We start from the raw sequence: 22,851 nt of genomic DNA, 5'->3' as shown, positions 1-22,851 counted from the left end.
CCCTCGTTGGTTTTTCCAACCTTTTATTGTTGTGAAAAAACGCCCCCAGTGGGCGTGGCATTTAGGTGAACAGCCAGCTGCATGCTGGTATTTCTAGTCCAAAAATGAGGTGAGTATCTGTTCCTTAAGTAGGTTTGCTTACTCTTCTCATTGCACTTTCAATTAGTTCCTTAAGTAGGAAAGAGAGGGTCTCTTCATGTACATTTGCGCCCGGTGAAAGGACACTTCATGGAATGGAAGCAGTTACCTTCCGAAGCTTCCTCTGTCTCCTGCTGACTTCAGAGAAAACGAGAATGGTGCGCCTGTCCCACGGCCAAGGGTAGCCGTGTGGAAATGTGAAAAAGCAAATCCCTCAAGCTTAGACAGGGCACACTGTCACTTTCACCCACCATCCGGTTTGCTGCCTTGCTGAAGCACATGAATTGCCTTTCAATCATTCTCACCCAATCCAACGCGTTTCAAGGCTGCTCACGGCCCTTCTTCATGGATTGTGCGCAGGGGAAAGCAAGAAGAAAACCCTCGTTGTTTTTCCAAACCTTTTATTGTTGTGAAAAAACGCCCCCAGTGGGCGTGGCATTTTGGTGAACAGCCAGCTGCATGCTGGTATTTCTAGTCCAAAAACGAGGTGAGTATCTGTTCCTTAAGTAGGTTTGCTTACTCTGCTCATTGCACTTTCAATTAGTTCCTTAAGTAGGAAAGAGAGGGTCTCTTCATGTACATTTTCGCCCGGTGAAAGGACGCTTCATGGAATGGAAGCAGTTACCTTCCAAAGCTTCCTCTGTCTCCTGCTGACTTCAGAGAAAACAAGAATGGTGCTCCTGTCCCACGGCCAAGGGTAGCCGTGTGGAAATGTGAAAAAGCAAAGCCCTCAAGCTTAGACAGGGCACACTGTCACTTTCACCCACCATCCGGTTTGCTGCCTTGCTGAAGCACATGAATTGCCTCTCAATCATTCTCCCCCAATCCGACGCATTTCAAGGCTGCTCACGCCCCTTCTTCATGGATTGTGCGCAGGGGAAAGCCAGAAGAAAACCCTTGTTGTTTTTCCAACCTTTTATTGTTGTGAAAAAACGCCCCCAGTGGGCGTGGCATTTAGGTGAACAGCCAGCTGCATGCTGGTTTTTCTAGTCCAAAAACGAGGTGAGTATCTGTTCCTTAAGTAGGTTTGCTTACTCTGCTAATTGCACTTACAATTAGTTCCTTAAGTAGGAAAGAGAGGGTCTCTTCATGTACATTTTCGCCCGGTGAAAGGACGCTTCATGGAATGGAAGCAGTTACCTTCCGAAGCTTCCTCTGTCTCCTGCTGACTTCAGAGAAAACGAGAATGGTGCTCCTGTCCCACGGCCAAGGGTAGCCGTGTGGAAATGTGAAAAAGCAAAGCCCTCAAGCTTAGACAGGGCACACTGTCACTTTCACCCACTATCCGGTTTGCGGCCTTGCTGAAGCACATGAATTGCCTCTCAATCATTCTCCCCCAATCCGATGCGTTTCAAGGCTGCTCACACCCCTTCTTCATGGATTGTAGGCAGGGGAAAGCAAGAAGAAAAACCTCGTTGTTTTTCCAACCTTTTATTGTTGTGAAAAAACGCCCCCAGTGGGCGTGGCATTTCGGTGAACAGTCAGCTGCATGCTGGTATTTCTAGTCCAAAAACGAGGTGAGTATCTGTTCCTTAAGTAGGTTTGCTTACTCTGCTCATTGCACTTTCAATTAGTTCCTTAAGTAGGAAAGAGAGGGTCTCTTCATGTACATTTTCGCCCGGTGAAAGGACGCTTCATGGAATGGAAGCAGTTACCTTCCAAAGCTTCCTCTGTCTCCTGCTGACTTCAGAGAAAACGAGAATGGTGCTCCTGTCCCACGGCCAAGGGTAGCCGTGTGGAAATGTGAAAAAGCAAAGCCCTCAAGCTTAGACAGGGCACACTGTCACTTTCACCCACCATCCGGTTTGCTGCCTTGCTGAAGCACATGAATTGCCTCTCAATCATTCTCCCCCAATCCGACGCGTTTCAAGGCTGCTCACGCCCCTTCTTCATGGATTGTGCGCAGGGGAAAGCAAGAAGAAAACCCTTGTTGTTTTTCCAACCTTTTATTGTTGTGAAAAAACGCCCCCAGTGGGCGTGGCATTTAGGTGAACAGCCAGCTGCATGCTTGTATTTCTAGTCCAAAAACGAGGTGAGTATCTGTTCCTTAAGTAGGTTTGCTTACTCTGCTCATTGCACTTTCAATTAGTTCCTTAAGTAGGAAAGAGAGGGTCTCTTCATGTACATTTTCGCCCGGTGAAAGGACGCTTCATGGAATGGAAGCAGTTACCTTCCGAAGCTTCCTCTGTCTCCTGCTGACTTCAGAGAAAACGAGAATGGTGCTGCTGTCCCACGGCCAAGGGTAGCCGTGTGGAAATGTGAAAAAGCAAAGCCCTCAAGCTTAGACAGGGCACACTGTCACTTTCACCCACCATCCGTTTTGCTGCCTTGCTGAAGAACATGAATTACCTCTCAATCATTCTCCCCCAATCCGACGCGTTTCAAGGCTGCTCACGCCCCTTCTTCATGGATTGTGCGCAGGGGAAAGCAAGAAGAAAACCCTCGTTGTTTTTCCAACCTTTTATTGTTGTGAAAAAACGCCCCCAGTGGGCGTGGCATTTAGGTGAACAGCCAGCTGCATGCTGGTATTTCTAGTCCAAAAACGAGGTGAGTATCTGTTCCTTAAGTAGGTTTGCTTACTCTGCTCATTGCACTTTCAATTAGTTCCTTAAGTAGGAAAGAGAGGGTCTCTTCATGTACATTTTCGCCCGGTGAAAGGACGCTTCATGGAATGGAAGCAGTTACCTTCCGAAGCTTCCTCTGTCTCCTGCTGACTTCAGAGAAAACGAGAACGGTGCTCCTGTCCCACGGCCAAGGGTAGCCGTGTGGAAATGTGAAAAAGCAAAGCCCTCAAGCTTCGACAGGGCACACTGTCACTTTCACCAACCATCCGGTTTGCTGCCTTGCTGAAGCACATGAATTGCCTTTCAATAATTCTCCCCCAATCCAACGCGTTTCAAGGCTGCTCACGGCCCATCTTCATGGATTGTGCGCAGGGGAAAGCAAGAAGAAAACCCTCGTTGTTTTTCCAAACCTTTTATTGTTGTGAAAAAACGCCCCCAGTGGGCGTGGCATTTAGGTGAACAGCCAGCTGCATGCTGGTATTTCTAGTCCAAAAACGAGGTGAGTATCTGTTCCTTAAGTAGGTTTGCTTACTCTGCTCATTGCACTTTCAATTAGTTCCTTAAGTAGGAAAGAGAGGGTCTCTTCATGTACATTTTCGCCCGGTGAAAGGACGCTTCATGGAATGGAAGCAGTTACCTTCCAAAGCTTCCTCTGTCTCCTGCTGACTTCAGAGAAAACGAGAATGGCGCTCCTGTCCCACGGCCAAGGGTAGCCGTGTGGAAATGTGAAAAAGCAAAGCCCTTAAGCTTAGACAGGGCACACTGTCACTTTCACCCACCATCCGGTTTGCTGCCTTGCTGAAGCACATGAATTGCCTTTCAATCATTCTCCCCCTATCCGACGCGTTTCAAGGCTGCTCACGCCCCTTCTTCATGGATTGTGCACAGGGGAAAGCAAGAAGAAAACCCTTGTTGTTTTTCCAACCTTTTATTGTTGTGAAAAAACGCCCCCAGTGGGCCTGGCATTTAGGTGAACAGCCAGCTGCATGCTGGTATTTCTAGTCTAAAAACGAGGTGAGTATCTGTTCCTTAAGTAGGTTTGCTTACTCTGCTCATTGCACTTTCAATTAGTTCCTTAAGTAGGAAAGAGAGGGTCTCTTCATGTACATTTTCGCCCGGTGAAAGGACGCTTCATGGAATGGAAGCAGTTACCTTCCGAAGCTTCCTCTGTCTTCTGCTGACTTCAGAGAAAACAAGAACGGTGCTCCTGTCCCACGGCCAAGGGTAGCCGTGTGGAAATGTGAAAAAGCAAAGCCCTCAAGCTTCGACAGGGCACACTGTCACTTTCACCAACCATCCGGTTTGCTGCCTTGCTGAAGCACATGAATTGCCTTTCAATAATTCTCCCCCAATCCAACACGTTTCAAGGCTGCTCACGGCCCTTCTTCATGGATTGTGCGCAGGGGAAAACAAGAAGAAAACCCTTGTTGTTTTTCCAACCTTTTATTGTTGTGAAAAAACGCCCCCAGTGGGCGTGGCATTTAGGTGAACAGCCAGCTGCATGCTGGTATTTCTAGTCCAAAAACGAGGTGAGTATCTGTTCCTTAAGTAGGTTTGCTTACTCTGCTCATTGCACTTTCAATTAGTTCCTTAAGTAGGAAAGAGAGGGTCTCTTCATGTACATTTTCGCCCGGTGAAAGGACGCTTCATGGAATGGAAGCAGTTACCTTCCAAAGCTTCCTCTGTCTCCTGCTGACTTCAGAGAAAACGAGAATGGCGCTCCTGTCCCACGGCCAAGGGTAGCCGTGTGGAAATGTGAAAAAGCAAAGCCCTTAAGCTTAGACAGGGCACACTGTCACTTTCACCCACCATCCGGTTTGCTGCCTTGCTGAAGGACATGAATTGCCTCTCAATTATTCTCCCCCAATCCGACGCGTTTCAAGGCTGCTCACGCCCCTTCTTCATGGATTGTGCGCAGGGGAAAACAAGAAGAAAACCCTTGTTGTTTTTCCAACCTTTTATTGTTGTGAAAAAACGCCCCCAGTGGGCGTGGCATTTAGGTGAACAGCCAGCTGCATGCTGGTATTTCTAGTCCAAAAACGAGGTGAGTATCTGTTCCTTAAGTAGGTTTGCTTACTCTGCTCATTGCACTTTCAATTAGTTCCTTAAGTAGGAAAGAGAGGGTCTCTTCATGTACATTTTCGCCCGGTGAAAGGACGCTTCATGGAATGGAAGCAGTTACCTTCCGAAGCTTCCTCTGTCTCCTGCTGACTTCAGAGAAAACGAGAATGGTGCTCCTGTCCCACGGCCAAGGGTAGCCGTGTGGAAATGTGAAAAAGCAAAGCCCTCAAGCTTAGACAGGGCACACTGTCACTTTCGCCCATCATCCATTTTGCTGCCTTGCTGAAGAACATGAATTGCCTCTCAATCATTCTTCCCCAATCCGACGCGTTTCAAGGCTGCTCACGCCCCTTCTTCATGGATTGTGCGCAGGGGAAAGCAAGAAGAAAACCTTGTTGTTTTTCCAACCTTTTATTGTTGTGAAAAAACGCCCCCAGTGGGCGTGGCATTTAGGTGAACAGCCAGCTGCATGCTGGTATTTCTAGTCCAAAAACGAGGTGAGTATCTGTTCCTTAAGTAGGTTTGCTTACTCTTCTCATTGCACTTTCAATTAGTTCCTTAAGTAGGAAAGAGAGGGTCTCTTCATGTACATTTGCGCCCGGTGAAAGGACACTTCATGGAATGGAAGCAGTTACCTTCCGAAGCTTCCTCTGTCTCATGCTGACTTCAGAGAAAACGAGAATGGTGCGCCTGTCCCACGGCCAAGGGTAGCCGTGTGGAAATGTGAAAAAGCAAAGCCCTCAAGCTTAGACAGGGCACACTGTCACTTTCACCCACCATCCGGTTTGCTGCCTTGCTGAAGCACATGAATTGCCTTTCAATCACTCTCCCCCAATCCAACGCGTTTCAAGGCTGCTCACGGCCCTTCTTCATGGATTGTGCGCAGGGGAAAGCAAGAAGAAAACCCTCGTTGTTTTTCCAAACCTTTTATTGTTGTGAAAAAACGCCCCCAGTGGGCGTGGCATTTCGGTGAACAGCCAGCTGCATGCTGGTATTTCTAGTCCAAAAACGAGGTGAGTATCTGTTCCTTAAGTAGGTTTGCTTACTCTTCTCATTGCACTTTCAATTAGTTCCTTAAGTAGGAAAGAGAGGGTCTCTTCATGTACATTTTCGCCCGGTGAAAGGACGCTTAATGGAATGGAAGCAGTTACCTTCCAAAGCTTCCTCTGTCTCCTGCTGACTTCAGAGAAAACGAGCATGGTGCTCCTGTCCCAGGGCCAAGGGTAGCCGTGTGGAAATGTGAAAAAGCAAAGCCCTCAAGCTTAGACAGAGCACACTGTCACTTTCACCCACTATCCGGTTTGCTGCCTTGCTGAAGCACATGAATTGCCTCTCAATCATTCTCCCCCAATCCGACGCGTTTCAAGGCTGCTCACAACCCTTCTTCATGGATTGTGCGCAGGGGAAAGCAAGAAGAAAAACCTCGTTGTTTTTCCAACCTTTTATTGTTGTGAAAAAACGCCCCCAGTGGGCGTGGCATTTAGGTGAACAGCCAGCTGCATGCTGGTATTTCTAGTCCAAAAACGAGGTGAGTATCTGTTCCTTAAGTAGGTTTGCTTACTCTGCTCATTGCACTTTCAATTAGTTCCTTAAGTAGGAAAGAGAGGGTCTCTTCATGTACATTTTCGCCCGGTGAAAGGACGCTTCATGGAATGGAACCAGTTACCTTCCGAAGCTTCCCCTGTCTCCTGCTGACTTCAGAGAAAACGAGAATGGTGCTCCTGTCCCACGGCCAAGGGTAGCCGTGTGGAAATGTGAAAAAGCAAAGCCCTCAAGCTTAGACAGGGCACACTGTCACTTTCACCCACTATCCGGTTTGCTGCCTTGCTGAAGCACATGAATTGCCTCTCAATCATTCTCCACCAATCCGACGCGTTTCAAGGCTCCTCACAACCCTTCTTCATGGATTGTGCGCAGGGGAAAGCAAGAAGAAAAACCTCTTTTTTTTCCAACCTTTTATTGTTGTGAAAAAACGCCCCCAGTGGGCGTGGCATTTAGGTGAACAGCCAGCTGCATGCTGGTATTTCTAGTCCAAAAACGAGGTGAGTATCTGTTCCTTAAGTAGGTTTGCTTACTCTGCTCATTGCACTTTCAATTAGTTCCTTAAGTAGGAAAGAGAGGGTCTCTTCATGTACATTTTCGCCCGGTGAAAGGACGCTTCATGGAATGGAAGCAGTTACCTTCCGAAGCTTCCTCTGTCTCCTGCTGACTTCAGAGAAAACGAGAACGGTGCTCCTGTCCCACGGCCAAGGGTAGCCGTGTGGAAATGTGAAAAAGCAAAGCCCTCAAGCTTAGACAGGGCACACTGTCACTTTCACCAACCATCCGGTTTGCTGCCTTGCTGAAGCACATGAATTGCCTTTCAATCATTCTCCCCCAATCCAACGCGTTTCAAGGCTGCTCACCGCCCTTCTTCATGGATTGTGCGCAGGGGAAAGCAAGAAGAAAACCCTCGTTGTTTTTCCAAACCTTTTATTGTTGTGAAAAAACGCCCCCAGTGGGCGTGGCATTTAGGTGAACAGCCAGCTGCATGCTGGTATTTCTAGTCCAAAAACGAGGTGAGTATCTGTTCCTTAAGTAGGTTTGCTTACTCTGCTCATTGCACTTTCAATTAGTTCCTTAAGTAGGAAAGAGAGGGTCTCTTCATGTACATTTTCGCCCGGTGAAAGGACGCTTCATGGAATGGAAGCAGTTACCTTCCAAAGCTTCCTCTGTCTCCTGCTGACTTCAGAGAAAACGAGAATGGCGCTCCTGTCCCACGGCCAAGGGTAGCCGTGTGGAAATGTGAAAAAGCAAAGCCCTCAAGCTTAGACAGGGCACACTGTCACTTTCACCCACCATCCGGTTTGCTGCCTTGCTGAAGCACATGAATTGCCTCTCAATTATTCTCCCCCAATCCGACGCGTTTCAAGGCTGCTCACGCCCCTTCTTCATGGATTGTGCGCAGGGGAAAACGAGAAGAAAACCCTTGTTGTTTTTCCAACCTTTTATTGTTGTGAAAAAACGCCCCCAGTGGGCGTGGCATTTAGGTGAACAGCCAGCTGCATGCTGGTATTTCTAGTCCAAAAACGAGGTGAGTATCTGTTCCTTAAGTAGGTTTGCTTACTCTGCTCATTGCACTTTCAATTAGTTCCTTAAGTAGGAAAGAGAGGGTCTCTTCATGTACATTTTCGCCCGGTGAAAGGACGCTTCATGGAATGGAAGCAATTACCTTCCCAAGCTTCCTCTGTCTCCTGCTGACTTCAGAGAAAACGAGAATGGTGCTCCTGTCCCACGGCCAAGGGTAGCCGTGTGGAAATGTGAAAAAGCAAAGCCCTCAAGCTTAGACAGGGCACACTGTCACTTTCACCCACCATCCGGTTTGCTGCCTTGCTGAAGCACATGAATTGCCTCTCAATCATTCTCCCCCAATCCGACGCGTTTCAAGGCTGCTCACGCCCCTTCTTCATGGATTGTGCGCATGGGAAAGCAAGAAGAAAACCCTCGTTGTTTTTCCAACCTTTTATTGTTGTGAAAAAACGCCCCCAGTGGGCGTGGCATTTAGGTGAACAGCCAGCTGCATGCTGGTATTTCTAGTCCAAAAACGAGGTGAGTATCTGTTCCTTAAGTAGGTTTGCTTACTCTGCTCATTGCACTTTCAATTAGTTCCTTAAGTAGGAAAGAGAGGGTCTCTTCATGTACATTTTCGCCCGGTGAAAGGACGCTTCATGGAATGGAAGCAGATACCTTCCAAAGCTTCCTCTGTCTCCTGCTGACTTCAGAGAAAACGAGAATGGCGCTCCTGTCCCACGGCCAAGGGTAGCCGTGTGGAAATGTGAAAAAGCAAAGCCCTTAAGCTTAGACAGGGCACACTGTCACTTTCACCCACCATCCGGTTTGCTGCCTTGCTGAAGCACATGAATTGCCTCTCAATTATTCTCCCCCAATCCGACGCGTTTCAAGGCTGCTCACGCCCCTTCTTCATGGATTGTGCGCAGGGGAAAACAAGAAGAAAACCCTTGTTGTTTTTCCAACCTTTCATTGTTGTGAAAAAACGCCCCCAGTGGGCGTGGCATTTAGGTGAACAGCCAGCTGCATGCTGGTATTTCTAGTCCAAAAACGAGGTGAGTATCTGTTCCTTAAGTAGGTTTGCTTACTCTGCTCATTGCACTTTCAATTAGTTCCTTAAGTAGGAAAGAGAGGGTCTCTTCATGTACATTTTCGCCCGGTTAAAGGACGCTTCATGGAATGGAAGCAGTTACCTTCCAAAGCTTCCTCTGTCTCCTGCTGACTTCAGAGAAAACGAGAATGGTGCTCCTGTCCCACGGCCAAGGGTAGCCGTGTGGAAATGTGAAAAAGCAAAGCCCTCAAGCTTAGACAGGTCACACTGTCACTTTCACCCACCATCCGGTTTGCTGCCTTGCTGAAGCACATGAATTGCCTCTCAATCATTCTCCCCCTATCCGACGCGTTTCAAGGCTGCTCACGCCCCTTCTTCATGGATTGTGCACAGGGGAAAGCAAGAAGAAAACCCTTGTTGTTTTTCCAACCTTTTATTGTTGTGAAAAAACGCCCCCAGTGGGCCTGGCATTTAGTTGAACAGCCAGCTGCATGCTGGTATTTCTAGTCTAAAAACGAAGTGAGTATCTGTTCCTTAAGTAGGTTTGCTTACTCTGCTCATTGCACTTTCAATTAGTTCCTTAAGTAGGAAAGAGAGGGTCTCTTCATGTACATTTTCGCCCGGTGAAAGGACGCTTCATGGAATGGAAGCAGTTACCTTCCGAAGCTTCCTCTGTCTCCTGCTGACTTCAGAGAAAACGAGAACGGTGCTCCTGTCCCACGGCCAAGGGTAGCCGTGTGGAAATGTGAAAAAGCAAAGCCCTCAAGCTTCGACAGGGCACACTGTCACTTTCACCAACCATCCGGTTTGCTGCCTTGCTGAAGCACATGAATTGCCTTTCAATAATTCTCCCCCAATCCAACACGTTTCAAGGCTGCTCACGGCCCTTCTTCATGGATTGTGCGCAGGGGAAAACAAGAAGAAAACCCTTGTTGTTTTTCCAACCTTTTATTGTTGTGAAAAAACGCCCCCAGTGGGCGTGGCATTTAGGTGAACAGCCAGCTGCATGCTGGTATTTCTAGTCCAAAAACGAGGTGAGTATCTGTTCCTTAAGTAGGTTTGCTTACTCTGCTCATTGCACTTTCAATTAGTTCCTTAAGTAGGAAAGAGAGGGTCTCTTCATGTACATTTTCGCCCGGTGAAAGGACGCTTCATGGAATGGAAGCAGTTACCTTCCAAAGCTTCCTCTGTCTCCTGCTGACTTCAGAGAAAACGAGAATGGCGCTCCTGTCCCACGGCCAAGGGTAGCCGTGTGGAAATGTGAAAAAGCAAAGCCCTTAAGCTTAGACAGGGCACACTGTCACTTTCACCCACCATCCGGTTTGCTGCCTTGCTGAAGCACATGAATTGCCTCTCAATTATTCTCCCCCAATCCGACGCGTTTCAAGGCTGCTCACGCCCCTTCTTCATGGATTGTGCGCAGGGGAAAACAAGAAGAAAACCCTTGTTGTTTTTCCAACCTTTTATTGTTGTGAAAAAACGCCCCCAGTGGGCGTGGCATTTAGGTGAACAGCCAGCTGCATGCTGGTATTTCTAGTCCAAAAACGAGGTGAGTATCTGTTCCTTAAGTAGGTTTGCTTACTCTGCTCATTGCACTTTCAATTAGTTCCTTAAGTAGGAAAGAGAGGGTCTCTTCATGTACATTTTCGCCCGGTTAAAGGACGCTTCATGGAATGGAAGCAGTTACCTTCCAAAGCTTCCTCTGTCTCCTGCTGACTTCAGAGAAAACGAGAATGGTGCTCCTGTCCCACGGCCAAGGGTAGCCGTGTGGAAATGTGAAAAAGCAAAGCCCTCAAGCTTAGACAGGTCACACTGTCACTTTCACCCACCATCCGGTTTGCTGCCTTGCTGAAGCACATGAATTGCCTCTCAATCATTCTCCCCCTATCCGACGCGTTTCAAGGCTGCTCACGCCCCTTCTTCATGGATTGTGCACAGGGGAAAGCAAGAAGAAAACCCTTGTTGTTTTTCCAACCTTTTATTGTTGTGAAAAAACGCCCCCAGTGGGCGTGGCATTTAGGTGAACAGCCAGCTGCATGCTGGTATTTCTAGTCTAAAAACGAGGTGAGTATCTGTTCCTTAAGTAGGTTTGCTTACTCTGCTCATTGCACTTTCAATTAGTTCCTTAAGTAGGAAAGAGAGGGTCTCTTCATGTACATTTTCGCCCGGTGAAAGGACGCTTCATGGAATGGAAGCAGTTACCTTCCGAAGCTTCCTCTGTCTCCTGCTGACTTCAGAGAAAACGAGAATGGTGCTCCTGTCCCACGGCCAAGGGTAGCCGTGTGGAAATGTGAAAAAGCAAAGCCCTCAAGCTTAGACAGGGCACACTGTCACTTTCGCCCATCATCCATTTTGCTGCCTTGCTGAAGAACATGAATTGCCTCTCAATCATTCTTCCCCAATCCGACGCGTTTCAAGGCTGCTCACGCCCCTTCTTCATGGATTGTGCGCAGGGGAAAGCAAGAAGAAAACCTTGTTGTTTTTCCAACCTTTTATTGTTGTGAAAAAACGCCCCCAGTGGGCGTGGCATTTAGGTGAACAGCCAGCTGCATGCTGGTATTTCTAGTCCAAAAACGAGGTGAGTATCTGTTCCTTAAGTAGGTTTGCTTACTCTTCTCATTGCACTTTCAATTAGTTCCTTAAGTAGGAAAGAGAGGGTCTCTTCATGTACATTTGCGCCCGGTGAAAGGACACTTCATGGAATGGAAGCAGTTACCTTCCGAAGCTTCCTCTGTCTCATGCTGACTTCAGAGAAAACGAGAATGGTGCGCCTGTCCCACGGCCAAGGGTAGCCGTGTGGAAATGTGAAACAGCAAAGCCCTCAAGCTTAGACAGGGCACACTGTCACTTTCACCCACCATCCGGTTTGCTGCCTTGCTGAAGCACATGAATTGCCTTTCAATCATTCTCCCCCAATCCAACGCGTTTCAAGGCTGCTCACGGCCCTTCTTCATGGATTGTGCGCAGGGGAAAGCAAGAAGAAAACCCTCGTTGTTTTTCCAAACCTTTTATTGTTGTGAAAAAACGCCCCCAGTGGGCGTGGCATTTCGGTGAACAGCCAGCTGCATGCTGGTATTTCTAGTCCAAAAACGAGGTGAGTATCTGTTCCTTAAGTAGGTTTGCTTACTCTGCTCATTGCACTTTCAATTAGTTCCTTAAGTAGGAAAGAGAGGGTCTCTTCATGTACATTTTCGCCCGGTGAAAGGACGCTTAATGGAATGGAAGCAGTTACCTTCCAAAGCTTCCTCTGTCTCCTGCTGACTTCAGAGAAAACGAGCATGGTGCTCCTGTCCCAGGGCCAAGGGTAGCCGTGTGGAAATGTGAAAAAGCAAAGCCCTCAAGCTTAGACAGAGCACACTGTCACTTTCACCCACTATCCGGTTTGCTGCCTTGCTGAAGCACATGAATTGCCTCTCAATCATTCTCCCCCAATCCGACGCGTTTCAAGGCTGCTCACAACCCTTCTTCATGGATTGTGCGCAGGGGAAAGCAAGAAGAAAAACCTCGTTGTTTTTCCAACCTTTTATTGTTGTGAAAAAACGCCCCCAGTGGGCGTGGCATTTAGGTGAACAGCCAGCTGCATGCTGGTATTTCTAGTCCAAAAACGAGGTGAGTATCTGTTCCTTAAGTAGGTTTGCTTACTCTGCTCATTGCACTTTCAATTAGTTCCTTAAGTAGGAAAGAGAGGGTCTCTTCATGTACATTTTCGCCCGGTGAAAGGACGCTTCATGGAATGGAACCAGTTACCTTCCGAAGCTTCCCCTGTCTCCTGCTGACTTCAGAGAAAACGAGAATGGTGCTCCTGTCCCACGGCCAAGGGTAGCCGTGTGGAAATGTGAAAAAGCAAAGCCCTCAAGCTTAGACAGGGCACACTGTCACTTTCACCCACTATCCGGTTTGCTGCCTTGCTGAAGCACATGAATTGCCTCTCAATCATTCTCCACCAATCCGACGCGTTTCAAGGCTCCTCACAACCCTTCTTCATGGATTGTGCGCAGGGGAAAGCAAGAAGAAAAACCTCTTTTTTTTCCAACCTTTTATTGTTGTGAAAAAACGCCCCCAGTGGGCGTGGCATTTAGGTGAACAGCCAGCTGCATGCTGGTATTTCTAGTCCAAAAACGAGGTGAGTATCTGTTCCTTAAGTAGGTTCGCTTACTCTGCTCATTGCACTTTCAATTAGTTCCTTAAGTAGGAAAGAGAGGGTCTCTTCATGTACATTTTCGCCCGGTGAAAGGACGCTTCATGGAATGGAAGCAGTTACCTTCCGAAGCTTCCTCTGTCTCCTCCTGACTTCAGAGAAAACGAGAATGGTGCTGCTGTCCCACGGCCAAGGGTAGCCGTGTGGAAATGTGAAAAAGCAATGCCCTCAAGCTTAGACAGGGCACACTGTCACTTTCACCCACCATCCGTTTTGCTGCCTTGCTGAAGAACATGAATTGCCTCTCAACCATTCTCCCCCAATCCGACGCGTTTCAAGGCTGCTCACGCCCCTTCTTCATGGATTGTGCGCAGGGGAAAGCAAGAAGAAAACCCTTGTTGTTTTTCCAACCTTTTAATGTTGTGAAAAAACGCCCCCAGTGGGCGTGGCATTTAGGTGAACAGCCAGCTGCATGCTGGTATTTCTAGTCCAAAAACGAGGTGAGTATCTGTTCCTTAAGTAGGTTTGCTTACTCTGCTCATTGCACTTTCAATTAGTTCCTTAAGTAGGAAAGAGAGGGTCTCTTCATGTACATTTTCGCCCGGTGAAAGGACGCTTCATGGAATGGAAGCAGTTACCTTCCGAAGCTTCCTCTGTCTCCTGCTGACTTCAGAGAAAACGAGAACGGTGCTCCTGTCCCACGGCCAAGGGTAGCCGTGTGGAAATGTGAAAAAGCAAAGCCCTCAAGCTTAGACAGGGCACACTGTCACTTTCACCAACCATCCGGTTTGCTGCCTTGCTGAAGCACATGAATTGCCTTTCAATCATTCTCCCCCAATCCAACGCGTTTCAAGGCTGCTCACCGCCCTTCTTCATGGATTGTGCGCAGGGGAAAGCAAGAAGAAAACCCTCGTTGTTTTTCCAAACCTTTTATTGTTGTGAAAAAACGCCCCCAGTGGGCGTGGCATTTAGGTGAACAGCCAGCTGCATGCTGGTATTTCTAGTCCAAAAACGAGGTGAGTATCTGTTCCTTAAGTAGGTTTGCTTACTCTGCTCATTGCACTTTCAATTAGTTCCTTAAGTAGGAAAGAGAGGGTCTCTTCATGTACATTTTCGCCCGGTGAAAGGACGCTTCATGGAATGGAAGCAGTTACCTTCCAAAGCTTCCTCTGTCTCCTGCTGACTTCAGAGAAAACGAGAATGGCGCTCCTGTCCCACGGCCAAGGGTAGCCGTGTGGAAATGTGAAAAAGCAAAGCCCTCAAGCTTAGACAGGGCACACTGTCACTTTCACCCACCATCCGGTTTGCTGCCTTGCTGAAGCACATGAATTGCCTCTCAATTATTCTCCCCCAATCCGACGCGTTTCAAGGCTGCTCACGCCCCTTCTTCATGGATTGTGCGCAGGGGAAAACGAGAAGAAAACCCTTGTTGTTTTTCCAACCTTTTATTGTTGTGAAAAAATGCCCCCAGTGGGCGTGGCATTTAGGTGAACAGCCAGCTGCATGCTGGTATTTCTAGTCCAAAAACGAGGTGAGTATCTGTTCCTTAAGTAGGTTTGCTTACTCTGCTCATTGCACTTTCAATTAGTTCCTTAAGTAGGAAAGAGAGGGTCTCTTCATGTACATTTTCGCCCGGTGAAAGGACGCTTCATGGAATGGAAGCAGTTACCTTCCCAAGCTTCCTCTGTCTCCTGCTGACTTCAGAGAAAACGAGAATGGTGCTCCTGTCCCACGGCCAAGGGTAGCCGTGTGGAAATGTGAAAAAGCAAAGCCCTCAAGCTTAGACAGGGCACACTGTCACTTTCACCCACCATCCGGTTTGCTGCCTTGCTGAAGCACATGAATTGCCTCTCAATCATTCTCCCCCAATCCGACGCGTTTCAAGGCTGCTCACGCCCCTTCTTCATGGATTGTGCGCAGGGGAAAGCAAGAAGAAAACCCTCGTTGTTTTTCCAACCTTTTATTGTTGTGAAAAAATGCCCCCAGTGGGCGTGGCATTTAGGTGAACAGCCAGCTGCATGCTGGTATTTCTAGTCCAAAAACAAGGTGAGTATCTGTTCCTTAAGTATGTTTGCTTACTCTGCTCATTGCACTTTCATCTAGTTCCTTAAGTAGGAAAGAGAGGGTCTCTTCATGTACATTTTCGCCCGGTGAAAGGTCGCTTCATGGAATGGAAGCAGTTACCTTCCGAAGCTTCCTCTGTCTCCTGCTGACTTCAGAGAAAACGAGAATGGTGCTCCTGTCCCACGGCCAAGGGTAGCCGTGTGGAAATGTGAAAAAGCAAAGTCCTCAAGCTTAGACAGGGCACACTGTCACTTTCACCCACCATCCGGTTTGCTGCCTTGCTGAAGCACATAAATTGCCTCTCAATAATTCTCCCCCAATCCGACGCATTTCAAGGCTGCTCACGCACCTTCTTCATGGATTGTGCGCAGGGGAAAGCAAGAAGAAAAACCTCGTTGTTTTTCCAACCTTTTATTGTTGTGAAAAAACGCCCCCAGTGTGCGTGGCATTTAGGTGAACAGCCAGCTGCATGCTGGTATTTCTAGCCCAAAAACGAGGTGAGTATCTGTTCCTTAAGTAGGTTTGCTTACTCTGCTCATTGCACTTTCAATTAGTTCCTTAAGTAGGAAAGAGAGGGTCTCTTCATGTACATTTTCGCCCGGTGAAAGGACGCTTCATGGAATGGAAGCAGTTACCTTCCGAAGCTTCCTCTGTCTCCTGCTGACTTAAGAGAAAACGAGAATGGTGCTCCTGTCCCACGTCCAAGGGTAGCCGTGTGGAAATGTGAAAAAGCAAAGCCCTCAAGCTTAGACAGGGCACACTGTCACTTTCACCCACCATCCGTTTTGCTGCCTTGCTGAAGCACATGAATTGCCTCTCAATCATTCTCCCCCAATCCGACGCGTTTCAAGGCTGCTCACGCCCCTTCTTCATGGATTGTGCGGAGGGGAAAGCAAGAAGAAAACCCTCGTTGTTTTTCCAACCTTTTATTGATGTGAAAAAACGCCCCCAAGTGGGAGTGAATTTAGGTGAACAGCCAGCTGCATGCTGGTATTTCTAGTCCAAAAACGAGGTGAGTATCTGTTCCTTAAGTAGGTTTGTTTACTCTGCTCATTGCACTTTCAATTAGTTCTTTAAGTAGGAAAGAGAGCGTCTCTTCATGTACATTTTCGCCCAGTGAAAGGACGCTTCATGGAATGGAAGCAGTTACCTTCCGAAGCTTCCTCTGTCTCCTGCTGACTTCAGAGAAAACGAGAATGGTGCTCCTGTCCCACGGCCAAGGGTAGCCATTTGGAAATGTGAAAAAGCAAAGCCCTCAAGCTTAGACAGGGCACACTGTCACTTTCATCCACCATCCGGTTTGCTGCCTTGCTGAAGCACATGAATTGCCTTTCAATCATTCTCCCCCAATCCGACGCGTTTCAAGGCTGCTCACGCCCCTTCTTCATCGATTGTGCGCAGGGGAAAGCAAGAAGAAAACCCTCGTTGTTTTTCCAAACCTTTTATTCTTGTGAAAAAACGCCCCCAGTGGGCATGGTATTTAGGTGAACAGCCAGCTGCATGCCTGTATTTCTAGTCCAAAAACGAGGTGAGTATCTGTTCCTTAAGTAGGTTTGCTTACTCTGATCATTGCACTTTCAATTAGTTCCTTAAGTAGGAAAGAGAGGGTCTCTTCATGTACATTTTCGCCCGGTGAAAGGACGCTTCATGGAATGGAAGCAGTTACCTTCCGAAGCTTCCTCTGTCTCCTGCTGACTTCAGAGAAAACGAGAATGGTGCTCCTGTCCCACGGCCAAGGGTAGCCGTGTGGAAATGTGAAAAAGCAAAGTCATCAAGCTTAGACAGGGCACACTGTCACTTTCACCCACAATCCGGTTTGCTGACTTGCTGAAGCACATGAATTGCCTCTCAATAATTCTCCCCCAATCCGACGCGTTTCAAGGCTGCTCACGCCCCTTCTTCATGGATTGTGTTCAGGGGAAAGCAAAAAGAAAACCCTCGTTGTTTTTCCAACCTTTTATTGTTGTGAAAAAACGCCCCAGTGGGCGTGGCATTTAGGTGAACAGCCAGCTGCATGCTGGTATTTCTAGTCCAAAAACGAGGTGAGTATCTGCTCCTTAGGTAGGTTTGCTTACTCTGCTCATTGCACTTTCAATTAGTTCCTTATGTAGGAAAGAGAGGGTCTCTTCATGTACAGTTTCGCCCGGTGAAAGGACGCTTCATGGAATAGAAGCAGTTACCTTCCGAAGCTTCCTCTGTCTCCTGCTGACTTCAGAGAAATCGAGAATGGTGCTCCTGTCCCACGGCCAAGGGTAGCCGTGTGGAAATGTGAAAAAGCAAAGCCCTCAAGCTTAGACAGGGCACACTGTCACTTTCACCCACCATCCGGTTTGCTGCCTTGCTGAAGCACGTGAATTGCTTCTCAATCATTCTCCCCAATCCGACGCGTTTCAAGGCTGCTCACGCCCCTTCTTCATGGATTGTGCGCAGGGGAAAGCAAGAAGAAAACCCTTGTTGTTTTTCCAACCTTTTATTGTTGTGAAAAAATGCCCCCAGTGGGCGTGGCATTCAGGTGAACAGCCAGCTGCATGCTGGTATTTCTAGTCCAAAAAATGAGGTGAGTATCTGTTCCTTAAGTAGGTTTGCTTACTCTGCTCATTGCACTTTCAATTAGTTCCTTAAGTAGGAAAGAGAGGGTCTCTTCATGTAAATTTTCGCCCAATGAAAGGACGCTTCATGGAATAGAAGCAGTTACCTTCCGAAGCTTCCTCTGTCTCCTGCTGACTTCAGAGAAAACGAGAATGGTGCTCCTGTCCCACGGCCAAGGGTAGCCGTGTGGAAATGTGAAAAAGCAAAGCCCTCAAGCTTAGACAGGGCACCCTGTCACTTTCACCCACCATCCGGTTTGCTGCCTTGCTGAAGCACATGAATTGCCTCTCAATCATTCGCCCCCAATCCGACGCATTTCAAGGCTGCTCACGCCCCTTCTTCATGGATTGTGCGTAGGGGAAAGCAAGAAGAAAACCCTTGTTGTTTTTCCCACCTTTTATTGTTGTGAAAAAACGCCCCCAGTGGGCGTGGCATTTAAGTGAACAGCCAGCTGCATGCTGGTATTTCTAGTCCAAAAACGAGGTGAGTAACTGTTCCTTAAGTAGGTTTGCTTACTCTGCTCATTGCACTTTCAGTTAGTTCCTTAAGTAGGAAAGAGAGGGTCTCTTCATGTACATTTTCGCCCGGTGAAAGGACGCTTCATGGAATGGAAGCAGTTAGCTTCCGAAGCTTCCTCTGTCTCCTGCTGACTTCAGAGAAAACGAGAATGGTGCTCCTGTCCCACGGCCAAGGGTAGCCATGTGGAAATGTGAAAAAGCAAAGTCCTCAAGCTTAGACAGGGCGCACTGTCACTTTCACCCACCATCCGGTTTGCTGCCTTGCTGAAGCACATGAATTGCCTCTCAATCATTCTCCCCCAATCCGACGCGTTTCAAGGCTGCTCACGCCCCTTCTTCATGGATTGTGCGCAGGGGAAAGCAAGAAGAAAACCCTCGTCGTTTTTCCAACCTTTTATTGTTGTGAAAAAACGCCCCCAGTGGGCGTGGCATTTAGGTGAACAGCCAGCTGCATGCTGGTATTTCTAGTCCAAAAACGAGGTGAGTATCTGTTCCTTAAGTAGGTTTGCTTACTCTGCTCATTGCACTTTCAATTAGTTCCTTAAGTAGGAAAGAGAGGGTCTCTTCATGTACATTTTCGCCCGGTGAAAGGACGCTTCATGGAATGGAAGCAGTTACCTTCCAAAGCTTCCTCTGCCTCCTGCTGACTTCAGAGAAAACGAGAATGGTGCTCCTGTCCCACGGCCAAGGGTAGCCGTGTGGAAATGTGAAAAAGCAAAGCCCTCAAGCTTAGACAGGGCACACTGTCACTTTCACCCACCATCCGGTTTGCTGCCTTGCTGAAGCACATGAATTGCCTTTCGATCATTCTCCCCCAATCCGACGCGTTTCAAGGCTGCTCACGCCCCTTATTCATGGATTGTGCGCAGGGGAAAGCAAGAAGAAAACCCTCGTTGTTTTTCCAAACCTTTTATTCTTGTGAAAAAACGCCCCCAGTGGGCGTGGCATTTAGGTGAACAGCCAGCTGCATGCTGGTATTTCTAGTCCAAAAACGAGGTGAGTATCTGTTCCTTAAGTAGGTTTGCTTACTCTGCTCAATGCACTTTCAATTAGTTCCTTAAGTAGGAAAGAGAGAGTCTCTTCATGTACATTTTCGCCCGGTGAAAGGACGCTTCATGGAATGGAAGCAGTTACCTTCCAAAGCTTCCTCTGTCTCCTGCTGACTTCAGAGAAAACGAGAATGGTGCTCCTGTCCCACGGCCAAGGGTAGCCGTGTGGAAATGTGAAAAAGCAAAGCCCTCAAGCTTAGACAGGGCACACTGTCACTTTCACCCACCATCCGGTTTGCTGCCTTGCTGAAGCACATGAATTGCCTCTCAATCATTCTCCCCCAATCCGACGCGTTTCAAGGCTGCTCACGCCCCTTCTTCATGGATTGTGCGCATGGGAAAGCAATAAAAAAACCCTTGTTGTTTTTCCAACCTTTTATTGTTGTGAAAAAACGCCCCCAGTGGGCGTGGCATTTAGGTGAACAGCCAGCTGCATGCTGGTATTTCTAGTCCAAAAACGAGGTGAGTATCTGTTCCTTAAGTAGGTTTGATTACTCTGCACATTGCACTTTCAATTAGTTCCTTAAGTAGGAAAGAGAGGGTCTCTTCATATACATTTTCGCCCGGTGAAAGGACGCTTCATGGAATGGAAGGAGTTACCTTCCGAAGCTTCCTCTGTCTCCTGCTGACTTCAGAGAAAACGAGAATGGGGCTCCTGTCCCACGGCCTAGGGTAGCCGTGTGGAAATGTGAAAAATCGAAGCCCTCAAGCTTAGACAGGGCACACTGTCACTTTCACCCACCATCCGGTTTGCTGCCTTGCTGAAGCACATGAATTGCCTCTCAATCATTCTCCCCCAATCTGACGCGTTTCAAGGCTGCTCACGCCCCTTCTTCATGGATTGTGCGCAGGGGAAAGCAAGAAGAAAACCCTCGTTGTTTTTCAAACCTTTTATTGTTGTGAAAAAACGCCCCCAGTGGGCGTGGCATTTAGGTGAACAGCCAGCTGCATGCTGGTTTTGCTAGTCCAAAAACGAGGTGAGTATCTGTTCCTTAAGTAGGTTTGCTTACTCTGCTCATTGCACTTTCAATTAGTTCCTTAACCCCTTCAGTGCTAATGACAAGGGTAACTCGTCATGGAGTTTCCATTGATTTCAATGGAAATTACATTGAAGAGCCACTAGTAGCTTAGCATCCAAGTGGTTAAGTAGGAAAGAGAGGGTCTCTTCATGTACATTTTCGCCCGGTGAAAGGACGCTTCATGGAATGGAAGCAGTTACCTTCCGAAGCTTCCTCTGACTCCTGCTGACTTCAGAGAAAACGAGAATGGTGCTCCTGTCCCACGGCCAAGGGTAGCCGTGTGAAAATGTGAAAAAGCAAAGCCCTCAAGCTTAGACAGGGCACACTGTCACTTTCACCCACCATCCGGTTTGCTGCCTTGCTGAAGCACATGAATTGCCTCTCAATCATTCTCCCCCAATCCGACGTGTTTCAAGGCTGCTCACGCCCCTTCTTCATGGATTGTGCGCAGGGGAAAGCAAGAAGAAAACCCTCGTTGTTTTTCCAACCTTTTATTGTTGTGAAAAAATGCCCCCAGTGGGCGTGGCATTTGGGTGAACAGCCAGCTGCATGCTGGTATTTCTAGTCCAAAAACAAGGTGAGTATCTGTTCCTTAAGTATGTTTGCTTACTCTGCTCATTGCACTTTCAATTAGTTCCTTAAGTAGGAAAGAGAGGGTCTCTTCATGTACATTTTCGCCCGGTGAAAGGACGCTTCATGGAATGGAAGCAGTTACCTTCCGAAGCTTCCTTTGTCTCCTGCTGACTTCAGAGAAAACGAGAATGGTGCTCCTGTCCCACGGCCAAGGGTAGCCGTGTGAAAATGTGAAAAAGCAAAGCCCTCAAGCTTAGACAGGGCACACTGTCACTTTCACCCACCATCCGGTTTGCTGCCTTGCTGAAGCACGTGAATTGCTTCTCAATCCTTCTCCCCAATCCGACGCGTTTCAAGGCTGCTCACGCCCCTTCTTCATGGATTGTGCGCAGGGGAAAGCAAGAAGAAAACCCTCGTTGTTTTTCCAACCTTTTATTGTTGTGAAAAAACGCCCCCAGTGGGCGTGGCATTCAGGTGAACAGCCAGCTGCATGCTGGTATTTCTAGTCCAAAAATGAGGTGAGTATCTGTTCCTTAAGTAGGTTTGCTTACTCTGCTCATTGCACTTTCAATTAGTTCCTTAAGTAGGAAAGAGAGGGTCTCTTCATGTACATTTTCGCCCGGTGAAAGGACGCTTCTGGAATGGAAGCAGTTACCTTCCGAAGCTTCCTTTGTCTCCTGCTGACTTCAGAGAAAACGAGAATGGTGCTCCTGTCCCACGGCCAAGGGTAGCCGTGTGGAAATGTGAAAAAGCAAAGTCCTCATGCTTAGACAGGGCGCACTGTCACTTTCACCCACCATCCGGTTTGCTGCCTTGCTGAAGCACATGAATTGCCTCTCAATCATTCTCCCCAATCCGACGCGTTTCAAGGCTGCTCACGCCCCTTCTTCATGGATTGTGCGCAGGGGAAAGCAAGAAGAAAACCCTCGTTGTTTTTCCAACCTTTTATTGTTGTGAAAAAATGCCCCCAGTGGGCGTGGCATTTGGGTGAACAGCCAGCTGCATGCTGGTATTTCTAGTCCAAAAACAAGGTGAGTATCTGTTCCTTAAGTATGTTTGCTTACTCTGCTCATTGCACTTTCAATTAGTTCCTTAAGTAGGAAAGAGAGGGTCTCTTCATGTACATTTTCGCCCGGTGAAAGGACGCTTCATGGAATGGAAGCAGTTACCTTCCGAAGCTTCCTCTGTCTCCTGCTGACTTCAGAGAAACCGAGAATGGTGCTCCTGTCCCACGGCCAAGGGTAGCCGTGTGGAAATGTGAAAAAGCAAAGTCCTCAAGCTTAGACAGGGCACACTGTCACTTTCACCCACCATCCGGTTTGCTGCCTTGCTGAAGCACAAAAATTGCCTCTCAATAATTCTCCCCCAATCCAACGCATTTCAAGGCTGCTCACGCACCTTCTTCATGGATTGTGCGCAGGGGAAAGCAAGAAGAAAAACCTCGTTGTTTTTCCAACCTTTTATTGTTGTGAAAAAACGCCCCCAGTGGGCGTGGCATTTAGGTGAACAGCCAGCTGCATGCTGGTATTTCTAGTCCAAAAACGAGGTGAGTATCTGTTCCTTAAGTAGGTTTGCTTACTCTGCTCATTGCACTTTCAATTAGTTCTTTAACTAGGAAAGAGAGCGTCTCTTCATGTACATTTTTGCCCAGTGAAAAGACGCTTCATGGAATGGAAGCAGTTACCTTCCGAAGCTTCCTCTGTCTCCTGCTGACTTCAGAGAAAACGAGAATGGTGCTCCTGTCCCACGGCCAAGGGTAGCCGTGTGGAAATGTGAAAAAGCAAAGCCCTCAAGCTTAGACAGGGCACACTGTCACTTTCACCCACCATCCGGTTTGCTGCCTTGCTGAATCACATGAATTGCCTTTCAATCATTCTCCCCCAATCCGACGCGTTTCAAGGCTGCTCACGCCCCTTCTTCATCGATTGTGCGCAGGGGAAAGCAAGAAGAAAACCCTCGTTGTTTTTCCAAACCTTTTATTCTTGTGAAAAAACGCCCCCAGTGGGCATGGTATTTAGATGAACAGCCAGCTGCATGCC

This window comes from Lissotriton helveticus, chromosome 6 (genome assembly GCF_964261635.1).
Source record: "Lissotriton helveticus chromosome 6, aLisHel1.1, whole genome shotgun sequence".
NCBI lineage: Eukaryota > Metazoa > Chordata > Amphibia > Caudata > Salamandridae > Lissotriton > Lissotriton helveticus.
Note: the sequence above shows the minus strand (reverse complement) of the source record.